The sequence below is a fragment of the Ictidomys tridecemlineatus genome, chromosome 12, assembly GCF_052094955.1.
Source record: "Ictidomys tridecemlineatus isolate mIctTri1 chromosome 12, mIctTri1.hap1, whole genome shotgun sequence".
NCBI lineage: Eukaryota > Metazoa > Chordata > Mammalia > Rodentia > Sciuridae > Ictidomys > Ictidomys tridecemlineatus.
Window position 1 is genome coordinate 1,179,486 of NC_135488.1, and position 17,950 is coordinate 1,197,435.

The window sequence follows — 17,950 nt, forward strand, 5'->3', positions numbered from 1 at the left end:
AAGAATGAGGTCAATTTCCCAGAGTCCTCACCACCCCCCTCTGGTTTTGTAGGCTTCAGCTCCAGACTTGGAACTCCTCTCGGTTCTTTCACACTCTGGGCTTGTGCTTCTGCTGGGCTCCTTGGTGGCTTCCCATAGGTGTGTCATTCAAGGGGCAGCCAAGGGTTCAAAGGGATTTATTTACAAATTGGAGGCTCCTCTGCCATGGCTCTTTATTTATAAGGTTTCCTCTCTCAGTTTCCTGGTACTTTGGCAGCTACAAACTTCCTCTGATACCCCAACCCCAAAAGGTCAAGTCTTCATCCTTGAATACCAGTTACCTGGGCTCACAGACTCGCAGTGCTGTCAAGGAAACAGCATACACTGTGAATCTAACACTTTTTCCCCTTGGTCAAATCCCTTTCCGATTTTTACTTGCTTTTGGAAATTTTCCCATACCTTCAAATTATATAAGTAATTTATGTGTAATTTGTCCAGCTTATCATTGTAACCTTGGAAAGGTTAGGCTAATAGAAGCTACTCCTCTATAATGGAAACTGGAGCCACCCTTTCCAGTTTGATTATAAAACGGTTAAGTAAAGATTGAAGGAAAGCTGGAACATACTGCAAACCATAAAAAATAAAATGAAATCATCTCAGCTGTTTGGAGTTGGCCACTGCCAACATTTTGGTTAAACCCTTCTAATCTTCTTACTGTCTATTCATCCATTCTCATCTCTCTACCATCTATTTAACTATCATCTATCTATCTAATCCATCTCCTTTATCGCTCTCTTTTTTTCTTGGTACTGGACAGGAGATATAGGGACAATCTACTGCTAAGACACATCCTCAGCTCCATTTTATTTTTTATTTTGAAGCAGGAACTCACTAAGTTGTCCAGAATGGTCTCACACTTGCAACCCTCCTGCTCCAGCCTCCAAAGTCTCTGGGATCAGCAGCATGGGCCGTCATGCCCAGCTCATTCTCGTATCTGTGGCTCCTCCTCCTTATCTTGGTGTCTTCGGTCCTGGGCCAGCTGTAGTGTTTGGTGTGTGCCAGGCACAGGCCTTTCTGGGGCAGGACAGATTTTCTTTAACCTGGTAACCAGCATAGCTGTTTGCCAATGTTTGTTTCTCTTTCAGCACATGATGGGTTGTACTTCCCTGCCCTCCTGAATTCAGCCAGGGCCAGGAGACTTGCTTTGGGCAACAACATGTGAGCAGAATAGAGTGTATCTTGCTGGAGAGAGGCTTTCAGGACCCCGATGGGCTCATCCAGTTCCCTTCCCTCCTGTGAGCCGTTGGCATGGCCCCAGTTAGAAGCTTCTCATCACAGCTGTCACAGACTAAGGACGACACCAACAAGGTGCACAGCAGAGCCGTCACCTTGCCCAGTATGGACGTGGAGTAGAAGCACCAGGTAAAACCTGTCATTTAGAGCTGTTTGACACCTGCTGCCCAAGGGCGGGCTGAGTGTCCACGTACACAAGTGATGCCCGTTGCACATGGGAAAGGTCAAGCTGAGCCGTTGCTACAGAAATATGAAGCCGATGTGGTGTTCCTAGGGGACCTGAGTAGCTACCTGTTTCCAAACCTTTTTTTTTTTTGTAGAAAGCAACATAGAACTTTATATATCTTACTGATATAAGAACACAAATGATATAATTGAATCTCCAACATGTTTTTTTTTTCTTTGAACCTAAAATTACCATACAACTTTAGAACACTAGTTTGTAAAGCTTCTATCTTATAGACTTGTATACCTGGAAGATATGAACACATTAGTAACATCACAATTATATTGATGATTTTATGCTAACCAAGTTTGGCTTTTAAAGAAATGACTAAGGGGGAGATGGCAGGGCTTGGATAAATGGCAGGCAACCCGTCTATTGGCAAGTTTTTCCAGATATCATCACCAGCACCTGAAGAAGATCAGAGCGAATAAAAACAGAATGAAGATAAAAATTAGAGCAAAGATCAATTTCTGGCAGAAGTTCCATGTTGGGGGGCTGACAGAAAAGAGACCAAGGACCATGAGGAAGCTCAAAAGGACATAAAGACTCATGAATCCAGGATGGCAGATTAAGAGGTTCTCTGAACTTTTTGTTTCCCGCTGCCCCATGTCCGCTGCATTCCATCGTGCCTGGTAGTGAGCTTCAGCACTGAGTGAATTGTTCTCTTGAAGATGTTGGGGGTCCATCGGTCAGAGGCTGGTAGTGCCTAAGCAGAAGCTGGTTGGAAGTTTGATTTGAGACTTTCTCGGTGTAGAATATCTCGCTGGGGCCTCCAATATGTTACCGCTGTTGACCGGTGACGAGTTCTTGCTCCCAGATGTTGAAGAATAACACCAAAGAAGCACGCCGAGGCAAGGTCAGAGTAGAGATTAGAAATTTATTAAAGGACAGAAGAAAAGACTTCTCCCGGAGGAAGAAGGGGACCCCAAAGGTGGAATCCCTCCAAACCTTTTAAAACACATGGTTCCACCCATTTGTGTGGAACTGTGCTGGCCCCAGGGGGCACCTGAGGCCACGTGTGTCTCTGGCAGTTCATATTTCACGTGTGTGTATTTGTGTGTGTGTGTGTGTGTGACATTCACACCATTGTTATTGTCTAAAGTGCAAACCATTTTTTTTTTAAGCAGGAACATTGAAAATATGATCACTTCTGAAGAAAGCTTTCTTTGATCTTGAAAGACCCACTGCTCTTGGTCTTGTGGTGTAGCCAGGTGAGCACTGATCCTCCTTGCAACCTCAGCTTGGTAAACAGCTGTCCTGCTGGCCTCTTGCCCCTGTGATGATCCCCAGGACAACTCCATGGTAAAAGCCACTAGGCCTCATTCGACCCCTAGGGAAACGTGCTCCTCTGCATCCCAGAGGCTGTGAGCAGCACTGGTCAGGAGGATGAGAGGAAGATCATGAGCTAGGAGGAGGACCCCTGGGGGTAAGACTTGGCTAAGTCCAGGGTCCTCGGATGCAGGGGGAGGGACAATAGCAGGTGGCTCCCTGCTGTACACCAACACCACAGCCAAGCTGTGGAACAAGGAGAGACTGTTCTGAGATGCCAGCCTTCCACAGCCATGCCTGCTGGACACACTCGGCTCCTCGGGCCCAGGGCCCTTTCTCCTCCTGGGACTCCTCTCCTTCCCTGGTGCCCCGCCCACCCTGCTTCTGAGGACTCTGCAGAGTGGCGGCAGCCCCTCACACTCTCACCCCCTCTTTTCTCCAGGAAACCATGACACAGGCCCTGGACACCCTGGGCTGGACTGTCCTGGTCCCAACCCTGCACCAGGTTCTAGCACCATCTGGGCCAACAACGGTGTGACCTTGGCCTCCCTGTCTTTACCACCCAATTAGGAGCTGTTGAAGGAGATGACCTGTGAGTTCCTTCCAGCTCCAGGGAAAGTCTTTCCCAAACAAATAAAGGAGAGCTGTTGGCTTTAAGAAGCCTCTGTTTCCTCTGAGTGATGGTAAAAGGAAGCCCTTTTGTGATAGCAGGAAAGTGCCTTTGACACCAGAAACCATTGCTGGTACGTCAACAGGTGGGACTCACAGAGCAACAGGTGAGGGTCCCGTGGCTTTCCAGATATACAGAATACAAGTGCAGTCTGGGCCTGGATGTCCATTGCCAAGAGAGCGTTGTGATTAGTGGGTGCACCAAGGATGACATTTGGGACCCTTTGGCTGTTAAATGTGCTCTTGTTCTGTTCCTTAAAAAAATTTAAAAAATTATGCGTGTGGGGGAATCTCATTATTTTATTCAGGGCCAACAACTCATTGACCAGCTCCTCCCTGGAGATCCTGGCTTTCTCTTGACCCCACCTGCCTGAAGAGGCCAGGTCACTCTTTAGAAAGCCAGATTTTTTTTTTAATATTTATTTTTTAGTTTTCGGCGGACACAACATCTTTGTTTGTATGTGGTGCTGAGGATCGAACCCAGGTCGCACGCTTGCCAGGCGAGCGCGCTACCGCTTGAGCCACATCCCTAGCCCCAGAAAGCCAGATTTTAAAAAGGGTCCAAATGCAAACTTGACCAGCTTGAGTCTGAATCTTTCCATCACATACACGCACAGCTGTGGGTATAATTCTCTCTAAGCCTCAGTTTCCTCATCTGTATAATGGTTACCTGACATACAGGGCTGTTGGGGTTCAATGAGAGCAAGAGGTTCTAGACTGTGCCCTTATCTTGTCTGGAGAAGAGACATTCGCCAACAAATACCAGCAATTGTTGTACTGAATCCAGGTGGTCGGTAAATTCCACCCCTGGGGAATTGCAGCCCCGTGCCTGCCCCTTTCTGCAGGAACCCTATAGGTAAGTGCCCACTGCTGAGCATCAAGTTCCAAGGCACAGAGTAAGAAGCCAGTGGCAACCAGGGTCCCCTTTCCCCTTTGGTGGGCAGGCCAGGGTGAAAGGGAAACACTGGACCCATGCCAGCGGCTTCCGGGCTGAAAGAGTGGACAGCAATCAAGACCCCACTCTGCCGAGATCTTAACTCTTCCTGGCACACACTGGGTACCTGTGGGACTCAGGATAAGTACCCTTCCTCTTTGGGCTGGGGATGACCCCAGAAGCCAGCTCTGGCCTCCCCCTCATCTGGCCTCCTCATGCAGAGTTAATCTGGGACTTCTGACCCATACTCCAGAGCTCCTGCACCACCCGGGTGGGGCAGCCTCCCCAACGCGGCCTGGGGCCCCTTCCAGGTGCAAAACCAGCAATCAGGCGCCCGGGGCAGGCGGCAGCTGCGGACGGGCAGGCAGGCGGCCAGGTGGCGAGCGGCCGGATCCCACGGAAACCTGGCAGGCGCCACGGCCTCTCGGGCTGCAGCCAAGGCCAGGAGCCCGGGCGCAAGGTGGAGGACCGTAGGGCCAAGGGGCCCAAGGGCCGCAGCCCCCAGGACCAGCATGTTTCTGGCTCTTTCCCGATGAACTCAAAGCTGTCTATCGTGGACTGCTCTGGCTCTCCCGGTCCCGTCCTGGGTCCCGTGGTCCCCACCTCTGCGGCTCTCAAGGCTGCGGGGTACTCGGGCAGCTCAGCCCCTGGAGACAGAAGGGGCTCACCAGGAAATAAATGACAATGGCAATGTGACCACTGTGACTATGGGGGTGCACATATCCATGAAGACCTGGAAGCGACCCAGGCGCAAAAGCATCCCTGTGGAGGGCTGAGGTTCTGGGCTGGACAGAGGAGGGACACGGGCCTTCTGCTGCAGTGACACCCGCACTCTGGGCAGGGCTGTCCGAGGACACAGCGGGGTTGCAGGGTGCTAAGGCAGATCGTGGGGAGTTGTACTCTAGTAAATAAGCAATTCAGAAAGTGAGGGTGTGGTAAGGCAACGGGTAAGAAAAAATGGGTCAGAAACAAATAAAAGAAAAACAAAAACATGAGAAAGGCAAGGTAGAATTAACAGGGACCTCGTCCAGTTGCAGGCCAGGTGACTGCTCAAACAGGAAGTGGTTTTGGCAGAAAGAGTAGTTCTCAGAGTACACCCCGACCAGAGCATCCCCTGGGAACGTGCTGGAAATGCCGACATACTGAATCAGAAACTCGGATGAGGCCAGCCCTGAGTGTTCACCAAGTCCTCCAGGCCATCTGAGGCTGCTGGAGTCGGAGACCCACTGGTGTAAAGGAGGGGTCTCTGGCCTGTGGGCTGGGAAACCAGGACCTTCAGCTTTCCCATCAGAAGGAGGCAGGGCCGAGACCTGTGGACACCAGGTGGAGCGCACAGAGAGGTGGCAGGCAGGTACCATCTCCTGCCTCAGGGCCTGTGCGTCTCGCCAGCTGGTGCTGCCTGGCCTCAGTGTATGCAGTGTTGATGTGTGCGGTTTTGCAAGAGAAGCTGAGAACTTAGATTTTAAAATATGAAATCTCCTGTATTTCAGATGTTGGCAGCTAATTCAACATTTTAAAAACATAGTTTGGGTCCTCACGACAAGCCAACCAAAGCCCCCAGCAGCCTGGATTTGCCCCTGGCTGCCAGGGCACATTGTCCTGCGGTCTGAGATACTTTGTGATCCTGGCTACAGGGTACTTGCTGCCCCTCCTTAGGAAGAGCGGGCTTCTCAGAAAGCATTAGGAGCAGAGGAAGGTTTTAGAACAGCTTGGAGTCACACAAAAATACCATTGTTCTTCTGACTCCTCTCTGCTCTTGTCTCTGGGGCTCTTAACAAGGGAACCCCATTGTTCTCATTAGGACAGGTCTGAAAACGCTGACCCGCAGGAGCGCTGAGCAGCTGTTCAAAGCCAGCTCCCAGCCACAGCTTCCTCTGCAGCCCCTAAGCCAGAGCTGGTGCTTACCTTCTCTGAGTGCCTTACACATATTAACCCTCTAATCCCTTGGGGTCCTAGGACGTGGGGGTGGCTCTTGGCTCTCAGTTTACAGGGGATGAAGCAGAGGCCCAGGGAGGTAAGCAACATTCCCATGCAGCAGAGCTGAGACTGGCTTGCTGTCCCCCAAGCCTGTCACACTACCCTCTCCTCTGCTCTCCTGCTGAGCCTCACCCTCTCCCGCCACGATGGGGTCCCCAGGAATGTGGCAGCTGGGAAGGACATAAAGGGTCTGTGCTGTGGAGTGGAGCAGGTCCGGTGCACACGGGGCTAGGACCCAGCCCAGTGGGCCCCTGCAAGGAGCCGCTAATGTAGCCAGTGGGGCTTAAGGTGTCAGGTGCTTGACAGGTTGAACAAAGAAGGTGTCATCTGGAGGAGATGAAAGAGCAGCGCTGTTTATTTGAGGATTAAAGCCTCAAGAAATGTGGGCCGCTCTCTGGCTGCATCTCTGCATCTGGCCCCCTTGCTCCTCCTGCCTGTGTTCTCAGGCTTCATGGGTAGGAGTGCCCATGACCCAGTTTAATGTTTCAAGCTTTCTAGGTAAAACAGCTGTCTCCCTCCCTCTCAGCACTTGGCTTTAAGCACTGCAGGAGGAGAAAGCACTGGGAAAGGAGTCGGAGACATGGGCCGGGGCCCCAGCCTCATAAACAATCCGGAAGCTCACTTTACCTCTGGATTCCAGATGCCTCCTCCCCGGTGCTGTCCACATGGTAGCTGCTGGCACTTGAACTAATTCCGTTTCTCTGTTGCTCTAGCGACATTTCCTGTGTTCAAGAGCCACAAGCAGGTAGGCTGCTATACTGGATGGTGTAGACGGAGAACATCTCCATCATTGTAAAAGTTAATGCTGGTCAATTAGGCTCCTGACGCCTCTGAACACTGAAATTATGTATGTCTGATGCGTAAGTAGTTACTGCTCACTTCTGAGAGGCATTGGATGGGTACAGCTGACCTCCACCAGGAGCCTGGAGTGGGATAAGACAGCAGCAGCCCAGGTGAGTCAATTCACCTCGCCCAAGAAGGGCACCTGAAGAGACCTCCCGTCGGAACTAGTGACGAAGCTTTCACTATGAACATTCCCAGTCTGTGAATCCACTGACCCACAGGAAGTCAGCGCCAGTCACATTATTTAAGAATAAAAGGAACAATACTGTGACTTGAAGAACTCCAGCAGTCTGCCGTAGCCTGGGTGATGAAAACAGGGGAGACACCGTCGGGTAACAGAAAGTCAAGTGTTTGTCTAGCACCTGGCATATTGCAGCTCTGTCCCAGATCTAAGGGTGACTTAACTCACTTACCCTGGAAGCCACATCATGAGAGGGACTGTGCTCCCCAGTGTACAGAGCAGGAGGAGGCCCAGCAGTGCCCGGGGCACGTGGTGCTGGGCTGGGTGGCATTGCCAGTGAGACTCCGAACTGACGTAGCCTGGGCTCCGGGACCTGCAGTGGCTGAGCCAGCGGCCCAACCCCCCACCAGGCTGCACATCTGGCTCCAGACAGGAACTCCTGTGCCTCCGTCTTGCTGCCTTTAAAGAGGACCGTAACTGCAGGTGCTGTCTTCTGAGACACAGAGGCACCTCCCTGGACCTGGGTGGCTCACTTGGCACAGTCCTCACGTAGATGGGTGAAAACAATCCTGAGGAATCCTCAAAGGATAAGCACCGTCACAGGACTTGATGCTCCTGTCCTGAGACTCAAGCCCTGCTCTGGCCCTAGATGAGTGGGCTTCACTGCCCCAGAACCCCCAGGGAAGCCCCTCAACGCTGGCTTTAACTATGGACTCAGGTCATGCTTTGGCGACGGCATAAGAACACCTGGGGCTTGTGCTGGGAGTTATATGAGCCCACTCTGGGTCCCCAGGGGTGAGGCAAGGACGGCCGGTTTCCCTTATTTGTTCTTTTTAGTTGTACAAGATGGCAGAACACTTCTTGACACAACGTACATGCACAGAGTATAATTACCCCTTCTTGTGGTTGTCCGTGATGCGGAGTGACACTGGTGGTGTATTCGTGTGAATACAGGAAAGCAATGTCCCATTCATCCTGCTGCGTGTCCCATTCCCATCCCCCTCCCATCCCTCACACACCCTGTCCAATCAGGTGAGGCTCCTCTCTACCCCCACATTGTGAGTCAGCATCTGCACATCAGAGACCACAGTCAGCCTTTGGTTTGGGGGACTGGTTTACTTCACTTGGCATGACAGTCTTTAGTTCCACCATCCATTGGCACACACCGTGATTTAATTCTTCCTTATGGAGGAGACTACTCCTCCGTTGTACAACACACTTTTAATAAGTTCCCCAGGGAGTTCTGTTGGGTGCTCAAGTTTGATGACCCAGAGCCCCTGGGTGGCTTCAGACACTTTTCCTTCCTCTCTTGAAGGCCTGGCCTACACCACACTCCCCCCAGTGTCTACTGCCTACCTGTCACCTGAGTCCCCTCTAGCTTCTCCCACCCTTGACTATTTCCTTTTTAACTTGTTGATTCTTCTCCCTGCAGCTGGGTCCTCCCCAGGCCAACCTCCTTCCCTTCTCTGGCTCCTGGACATCAGGTGCCTGGTCCATCGCTGTATGAATATCCTCCCAACTCGCTCTCGTCCCACACTCCGCCATCACAGGGTCTCAGCAGGTTAAATTTGTGGATGAGATGTCAGAGAATAACCTTCATCCTACTGATAAAGAGGTTCAGGAGACAAAGTGAACTTTCCAGGTCGCAGAGAACCCAAAGCCTGCTCCCTGACGCCCAGGCTCCTGCGCTTGCTTATAGGGGCAGCAGCTGCAGCTCCAAACTAGGTTGGACCTAAAACCGAAGCTGTCTGTGCATGTTCACTCCTGCTCCTGGGAAACCGTCTGATGGCCACAGCTGGGAAGTCCTGGAGTCTCTAAAACGTGAGATAGGCCAGTCTGCCAACCATTTAGGTGACACGTGTGCTCCACAGCAAGTGAGACAGTCACCAGCTCTCTGCACTGACAGGGGGGCAGTGAGGCAGGCAGCAGGTAGGTATCTGTGTATCTCCATAATGCCTGCCCTGGAGTAGCTATTGGTAATTCAGTCTAACTTGGCAAGAAGGTTCTGGGCACCCGCTGTGTCCCCAGACCTTTTGGGTGCCCCGGGATAGGAGAGAAGGATACATCACATTAGAGACAGGACAGTCAGAGGTAGGAACTTAAGGTGAGGCTCCCCTCACTGATGTCCAGGTCGACGTGGACCCCCTGCAGTAGGAAGGCCCTAGGAGCTCTTCATACTCACAACACAGGGTTAAAGGCCTACTGTGTGCTGAACACAGCTGAAGATGTGGAGGAGGCAAACAGGACCTGGTCCCTGCCCTGTGGGAGCTGGGGACTGTTCCTGGGGGTGGAAGATACCACTGTGGAGCCCCAGCATCTGGCCCTTGGGTACATAGGACACTCCTGCTGCTGCCCACAGAATGAGGAGGGAAGGCTGTGGGCCTGGGGAGGGCCTTGTGTTACTGTTACCCTAGGACTGACTTGGAATGAAAAGGGGGTTGGAGAGTCACTCATGTTCTCATGTGTGTTGTGTGTGTTCTGCGACGTACATCCCTTAGTAGTTGGGGTGATGGACTATTAGGTGTTCCTCTTTCTCGTCTTCTCTGCTTGGTCGGGTTGTCAGACAGCTGAGTGAATCAGAGAAGTCGAACTAAAGGCCTCAGTAAAGGGCCAGACTCCAGGCGTGATAAAGAGGGTCGCCTGGCCACCCAGTCACTTCTACCAGGGAGTTTAAAAGCCAAAAATAGTCCTACTGCTCACTGAGGTTGATTCGAGCCCAGTGTGGTACTGCATCAGAGCATGGCAAAGGGGACAGGGAAGGGGACAGGGAGCAGAGAGAAGGTGGCAAGAGAGAGGAGGCAAGGGACAGGGAGAGAGGGGCCAGGCAAGCAGGGCCCCCGAGGCAAGGGGGAGAGCACTCTGCTCACTTTTGACAAGCCATTCACCCGCACAAAGGAAAGCAATGCTGTAATAGATAATTATTTAGATAGTATCTGCTTAATCAGTTCCAAATGGCACTCAATTACTAGAGAATTAGAAATCCTTAATTATCAGTGTGGAATTTCAAAAGGAGAGCCAGCACGTATGCAAATGCTCCTGCAGGGTGCCCAGGTGGGACCCTGGCGCCAGGCTGTTCCCCTGGGAGGGGGCAAGCAGCTGGGACCCTTCTGGGTTTGTGGAGAACAGCTGGAGACCCAGCAGCGGCAAGTGCAAGCTGAGCCTGGAGCCCATCTGAGCAGTTGTGTCTTAACTGTGTTATTACTTAGAAAAAAAAGGAGGAAAGGAGGAGGGAAGAGAGAGGAGGGAGGAGGGAGGAAAGAGCACAGCACAGGGGTGCTGAATGCATGAGGTGAGAGGGGCTTCCACTGACACCTCCCATCTGACCCTCCCTCATGCTGACTGTCACATGCCTTCAGGCCTGGCAGAGGGGATGCCAGTGAGAACAGGAAAGGCTTTGTGCTGGGCTCCACGGAGTTTCTATGATCCTCAGAAAGTGCTATGATTATCCCCACTTAATGGGAAGGATGGAGGCATGGCGAACAGGGACAGAGGCACGGCGATGAGGTAGCTTGCTCAGGACTGGACGGAGCCTCCTGAAGCAGTCGGGACCCAGAGTGGGTGTCTCTAACCATTAGGCAACACATCCTTTGGGCTCAGTGTCTGAGCCAGGAAATCAGGGGTGGGCGTGGCAGTTTCTTTGAGCAACTCAAACATAGAGGACACTTTGGCATCTGTCCTAGGCGGCTGCCTGTGATCCTCTGGGTCCCAGCCTGGGCTCGGGCTTCCCCTTGCAGTGACCTTCCCACCAACCTGCAAACTCCCTCCACAGGAGAATACCCCACGTGTGACTTCTTTAGAGAGCCATAAAGTGACCACACATGAGCATGGGATGATGCCCACCCAGTGAGCAGAATTTTTTCTCAGCCTACCCCCAAAACCCCTGGGGGCCTTGACTCTGGCCCTACAGAGAGGCCCTATAGTAGTTCAAATGTACCAGAGATTCTCTATGGTCACATCAAAGCTATATAATGGTCACCTCTCCAATGACCCAAAGGAAACTTCACTAAAACCTTGCAGCTCTTCTGTGACACAGGATTAAGGACCTATGGCAGGAAAATGATACTGTCCCCTTGAAGGGCTGGGCGACACACATGGGGCCCCACAGATGCTGAGGAGGTTGCGCGGGGCATTCCTGGGCCCCTTCCCACCTAGCAGAAGGGTCTGCATCAGAGGTAAACGCCTGCTCTGCTCTCTGGTTTCCACAGGGCACACATGTGGGTGCCTGTGTGTTTGGCCCAATAGGAGCATGATGGAAGGGCGTGGGCCAGCCAGGGCAACTGGGCAGTGCTGACTTTCCCCCATTTGCTGTGCCACCTTGGTTCTGTCGGCTCCTCTCTGGGCCTCCTTGTGTTAACCTGGGAAACCACTCCGGATCTCCGGGAGTGATATGGGACCACCCCTAACAACCCCTGAAAGGGGCCCCTCCCAGACCTAAGTCCAAGTCTTCCCTTGCTGCTGTTGCCACCCTGATGCAGCCACCCATGAGAACCACCTCTGCCTCCCGGTGGTGTTTCAACACTTCTCCTCCCTCCCCCCCGCCTCGCCGTGGGGCCAAAGCCACAAGCAGGTAGGCAAGCCCAAACCTCGGTTCTCACAGCCCCACGGGCCGGCTGCTCTCAGGGGTGAGCCCGTCCTGACCCAGGCTGGCAGCCCGGCACCCCATCTGCAGACGGCTTTGTTCCTCCAGGCCCAGCACGAGACTCCGTTTCAACACAGCCCAGCAGATCTGGATCTCGGGCCCACCCCGCCTGCGGGCGCTGCCCCCAGCACCTTGCTCACCCTCCCAGAGACTTGGCGCATTGTCTGGAGGGAGCTGGGCACCTGCCTCCTCCTCTCTGGTCCCAGGCAGGAGTGGTGGTGGCAGCCTGGGGGTGGGGGTTGCACAAGCCTCTGGAGGGCGGTGACAGCATCTGTTATTATCATCCTGCTGAATTCTGGGCTGGCAGGGCGCTGCCTGAGGGGACAAGGCTTGGGGCACTCCAGACACTGCTCTAGACACCTACAGGAGGTGGCCACAGACAGGCATAGTGGACACGGGGGTTTGGGTCTTAAATGGCTGCATGTCCTGTATGGCACAGCCAGCTCCAAGCACTCAGGTCCCCTAGGGACAATCCCTGGGGGACTCTGGGGAGGCTGCCCCAGCGCATCCTGCCCATGGTCACAGACTGAAGGACTGCCCTAGGCAAGGCAGAGGAGTCCACACCAGGGCACCATCTAGAGCTCCCACTTGTCAACTATCAACTTTGGTGACAGCCTGAGTTTGGTCACTTCCGGGCACGAACAGAACTCAAATGAACTTGAGAGCAGACATGTCCCAGGCGAGAACACCTGCAAGCCACTGCTCGGCCCTGGGAGCACGTCGGCGCAGCCCTCCCCTGTACCTCCCTGAGCTGTGGCCAGTGCCTCTCTCATGTCCCAGTCCCGTTTCTGTGTCCCACCTTCGCTGGCCACCCAGGCCCTGGATCACACCCTCCGAGCGCCTGCCTGCTCGCTGGCCCTCCGTTTCCCATGCTGTCTCTTGCTCAGGCTCTCTCACCTCCAAGCCTCATCGCCCCGAGGAACCTCCACGCTCCAGAGCACCTCACCAGGTGTTTCCCACCCGGCTTTATTTCTTTTGGAGCCTGTCTTCCATTAATTCCTGGAACAGGACTGATCACCAAGTTGGGCTTAATAAATGTGCACTTGATAGAGAGAACACGTTGTCAATAGACTGAAGCAGCTGGAGGAAAGGCCCAACTGTTGGGATCCCACGGAAGAGACCGCTGGCTTGGAGTTGTTACCCCCCACTCCCTGGCCTCCACCTGGGGCTCAGGTGAGCAGTTCTGGCCAGTGGTCTGTGCGTGGTGGTGCCCATTGTCCCTTCCCATCCCCAAGACCTCGAGCCACCCAGCGTTCTCCACACTGCCCTCGGCCCCCCAGCCGCTTGCTCTGTTGAGACAGCAGGGTAACAATATGCTGGGGTCCCCTCTGCCTGGGCCTCCACCAGGCCCTGCAGGGCAGATCCACAAAGCAAAGGTCGTGTGCTGTCACCAGAAAGACACCTTGGCGTGGACGTTAGCTGTGGCTGTGGAACAGACACCACAGAGGACAGGCACAGGTGGGAGGGAGAAGTCCAAAGTGGAGGTGGCCCAGGCGCCACCCTTCTGAGGCCTTCCTCCTTGGCTTGGCATCCTGCCCACTGTGTCCTCATGTGACCCTTTCTGTGTGCCCACATCCTGGTGTCTCTGTATACCCCCCTCTGCTCTTCTTACAAGAACACCAGTTAGGTTGAGGCGGGGCCAACCCTAACAGCCTCCATGGAACCTCCTTAAGGACCTGCCTCCAAAGATTGATATTTTGAGGTACTAAGGCCGACAATTTCAGCATGAGAATTTTGGGGAGACGCAGTTCCATCCCATGAGATGTGGGGTCTGTTTGTCACTGTAGTAGCATCTGACCTGCCTAATTGATCCTGTTCTGCTTATGTTTCAGAGGTAAAGATGATCTCCAGACGGCTGGAGACACAGACAGAAAGGGAGATGACTTTAGTTCACCCCAGGCCCCAAAGAGCATCGCACCAGGCATTTCTCAAAGTGTGGTCCAGGGACCACATGCTTGAGAGTCCCCCGAGACACTGGTTAAAAATGGAAACCCTGAATCGCACTCCAGGCCCGGGGGATCAGACTCCAAGGGCAGCATGACCACCAGACCCGGCCTAACGCACTCAGGAGCTTGCTAAGCAGAGCTGGGTTTGCACTCCCCTCGCACCCCTTTAAATGAGCTAGTCTCAGATGGGGGCTCAGAAGCCCAGCTGTGTGTTAGAGTTGTGTGGAAGCTTTAAAAACTTCTCTGCATTATTTCTGGAGAGCCGTCTCACAGCAGTTGACACCTGCCTGAGCGTCCTTCCACCGGTCACTGTCTGTGTCCTCAGATGCGCCTACGCTGAGCCACGGGTCCAGACGGCTCCTGTTTCAGAGCGGTTGAAGAAGGAAAGGTTCTGGGCCAGAGAATTCGGATTTCGGCGCAAGGGGTCCTGGTTCAAACTTGGGGTCCTGAACTGCAGCAGCAGGGTGGCTCTCAGGGGTCTATGGCTTCTCCTCTTCAGACGGAGCCGCCACGAGCAGCCCCACCTGGCACGGGCACCTGCCCCTGTGTGCACCAGTGATCTCTTCAGCACGGTGACTTCCTTTAAAGGCCAACATCTCTGAACAAGTGTCCCTTGATCCTCATCAGCACCGCCATCTGTGGAGTGGGCTCGGAAGCTGCTCTCATCTCTCAGGATGGCTGGGAGCAGGAGTGGACTGCGAGTTCCCACTCACAGGCTCGCACTGGGGTTCTGAGCCCCCTGGCTGAGAATATCTCATTTAAAGTGATGGGAACTGAGCTTAGCACCACTGTGAATGTGGCCCTCTTTGGAAGAGGGTCTTTGCCTTTTCTTTATTTAGGGAGGGGAAGCTAAGTGAGCATACCCTGGACTTGGGTGGGTCCTAAAGCCCGCGACAGGTGACCTCCTAAGAAGAGGGGAAGGAGGTATGAAGATGGCGGGGATCGGGATCAGCCTGACATGCTGCAAGCCAGGAAATCCAAGGACAGATGGGAGCCTCCTCAGCAGGAGGAGTCCAGTGGTCTCACCACAGCCTCTGCAGGGACGAGGCTCTGCCCGCCCCTGACCTTGGGCTCCTGGCCTCCAGAATTGTGTGAGAACAGCAGCCCCAGGAAACTTGCACCTTTGCGGTCTTGTAAGCAGAGATGCTGGTGAATCAATGGGCTCTTCTAGAAAGTGACGACGGGAACCATTGGATCATAGAAAAGAGAATCTCGATCTTTTATTGCAGAGGCCCCTTTTCCATAGTGCTTCTCCCCAAGCTGCCTCCTTCCTTGCCCCTCAGAAAACTCCTCCTGAGCAGGGGCCGCGGGCACACCCTCTCTTAGACCCCGGAGAGAGCTGGCAGCCCTGCCTCCATGGGCTCATGTGGCAGGGGACCCTCGAAAGCAGGTACCTGAGCAGCAGCAGAAGCACAGATCGTGCTTGTTTGTTTTTGCAGTCTTAGCGAGGTGAGGACGGCAACAGACAGCCACCGGGAGGCCGCAGGGCGGAGGAGCTAGGAGCAGCAGTAAGCTGAGGGACCTCTTTCACCGGCCGGAAAGCAGAGGCCAGATTCCTTGAAGCCGGATTAATAACAGAAGGTAGGTGGGGAAAGTTCCAAATCTCTGTCTAGATTCACTTTTCTTATTATGTTCTTCTCTACGACTTTGCTAAGTGGCCACAGCCAATTATAGCTCTTACTTCTAAAGGTACATTTAAAGAAGTTTGTGGATTTTTTTTCTGGCACAAGGACCCCATGAGAAGCTTGGGCGGTTGAATCATGAAGCATTACTCTCCATGCACGGTAATTTCTCTAATTGAAGACAAAAGATCAGGAGGAGTTGAAATGTCTCTTGATTGCTACTTTGTAAACCCAGACCTTTAAAAAAGACCGTGAGAAGCAGAGAAAGCCTTTTCAATTTTATAAAGGGAGAGCAATAGGTCTCCCTTGTAAACAGACCGTGTGTGTTAGACATGGTAGAATTCAGCTTCTCCACAAAGTGAAAGACACCGAGTATGAACATACCCAGATTTGTGACGAGGCACAGAGACTCCAACAACACAGCCTGCCCGTGTCCTGGGCTGTGCAAATACCACTCATTATTGTTGACTTTGCTTTAAATTTGATGAACTTTATCAGAAGGCCACGTTTTCCAGAAAATCTGTTGTGTAAAGCAGTGTGTGGGAAGGAAGGGACAGAGGGACAGAAAAGAAACCCACTCTGTGCTCCTGGAGAAGCTCTGTTGGAGAACAGCCCAAGTCAACAGAACAGAAGCAACCATGGAAGGCCAGCAGATCTCCTCTCTTTCCTGTTCCGGCTGGCAACGGGGAACAATCTAGAACGTCCCCTAGAATGGCCTGAGATCCTCACAGAACCACATCCAGGGCCATGGATTTACCTGAACAAATAGACGAGGCTTTCCAGGGCTGCAGTCTAAATGCTGTTGACACTGTAAACAAGAGAGACACAAACAGCTCTCTGAGCTCTGTCACAGCTGGGCTGCCGCGTGGGAACAGAGGCGCTGTGAGGCTTGGCTGGCTGGGAGAGCTAGCATCTGCCCTTCTGGTAAAACCTGGGAGATGCAACAGATAAGGGATCTGGAAACCAGCATTCCCTGCGTGCTCCAAAAACTACAGCAGGGCTGGTTTCCTTGCCCATTCGTTCTCTAAAAAGCCAGTCACATGGGACTGTGAAGCAGGAACCCAGGGCTCACCAGCAGCCTGTCCTGGTACACAGTCCTGCCACTCCCTTCACCCCTGTAATGGAGCCGTTGGCCTGCAGGGACCCAGATGTCAGCATTTAGCAAGGTCCCTGGGCCAGTCCCTACTGAGAGAGCACTTGCATGCAGTGCTGTGCTTGGTGGCATGAAGACACGAGGTAGCTTCCCCTCCCTCCCCGTGAGAGCAAGCAGCCTGGCTGAGCTGGTCAACTAGGAGGAGCTCAGGAGGTGCAGGGAGACCTGCCTGTGCCCAGCAGGTCTCAGCCCCCAGGCTGACGCTGACTGCACAATGCTGCAGCCTGCAGTCCTCTCTGTCCCCCTCAGCCCAGCTCTGACTTCTCTGCATTCTGACATGTCTCAGTGGGAAGGGCTTTGTTCCTGCATCTACTGTGTGGAGCTGCCATCCCCAACTGGTGAGCCGAGGCGTCCAGGGCAAGCATCCAGTTCCCAGGGAGCTCCAGCGTATGTTAGATTCTCTCTACGGAGACGCCCGTCAGACAACTCGCAAACTCCGGGCTTGTGGTTTCAACAACTCGAGATCACGTGGTTTCAACATTAGATTGTATCACATTCCTTTTTTAAAATTTTGCATTTCGGTAACTTTATTCCCCTATGCATCTAACCCAAAAGACAAATTCTGGAGGCAGGCATTCTAACAGAAGAACTGGCTAAGAACCAGGGCCTCTCCTAGACCCAAGGCTGGGAATGGCCAGACCCGGACCTCCTCCCATCTGGAACTTCTCAAGCCCCACAATCCTTTTGATGACATTTGTACATATTGTAATTGTGTTTTAAAAAAAGAAGAAGTTCCATGTGAAAATCAGTGTGGAGTAGGAAATGGAGATGGCTGTGTCTCACCCGAGTCCAGAGTCTGAGAAATTATGCAGTGTCCATAATAAGCGATTGTAATTATTTAATAAAGAAATACAAATATTTTTCTTTCAACCTTTCGGGTGTTAATTTTTCACATGGCTACTAAATTTTTAAGCCATAAATACTTATTAAGTCATTTGGACCTAATTATGTAATTATTTAATAAATGGAAGTGTTGGTGCTTCTTCCGCCTAGGGGCACCATGAGGAAACTGCTGAGCCACTAGGGGTTCCGTGAACCAAGAAAGTTTGGGGACCTCTGGTCTACCCCGACTGGGGTGGCACGGCTGGCTCTCGAGTCTGGCTTGATCTGCTCTCGTGCCCACCTGCACCCGGCCAGGCTGGTTGGCTTGTTGGTGGAGTTTGCCCTTGGGCTGGACTTGAGAAGCACAGAGAGAGTTTTCTTCCCAAGGCCCTAAAGA

General features: G+C 52.9%; 1 long non-coding RNA gene across 1 annotated transcript; it reads left to right on the top strand.

Annotated features, from left to right (window-relative positions):
- Positions 1 to 888: 888 nt before the first annotated feature.
- On the top strand, positions 889 to 3,651 carry LOC144369522 (uncharacterized). Its single transcript, XR_013429321.1, has 3 exons — positions 889 to 1,401; positions 2,623 to 2,709; positions 3,210 to 3,651. It is a non-coding gene; the product is annotated as an uncharacterized LOC144369522 (long non-coding RNA).
- The last annotated feature ends 14,299 nt before the right edge of the window (positions 3,652 to 17,950 follow it).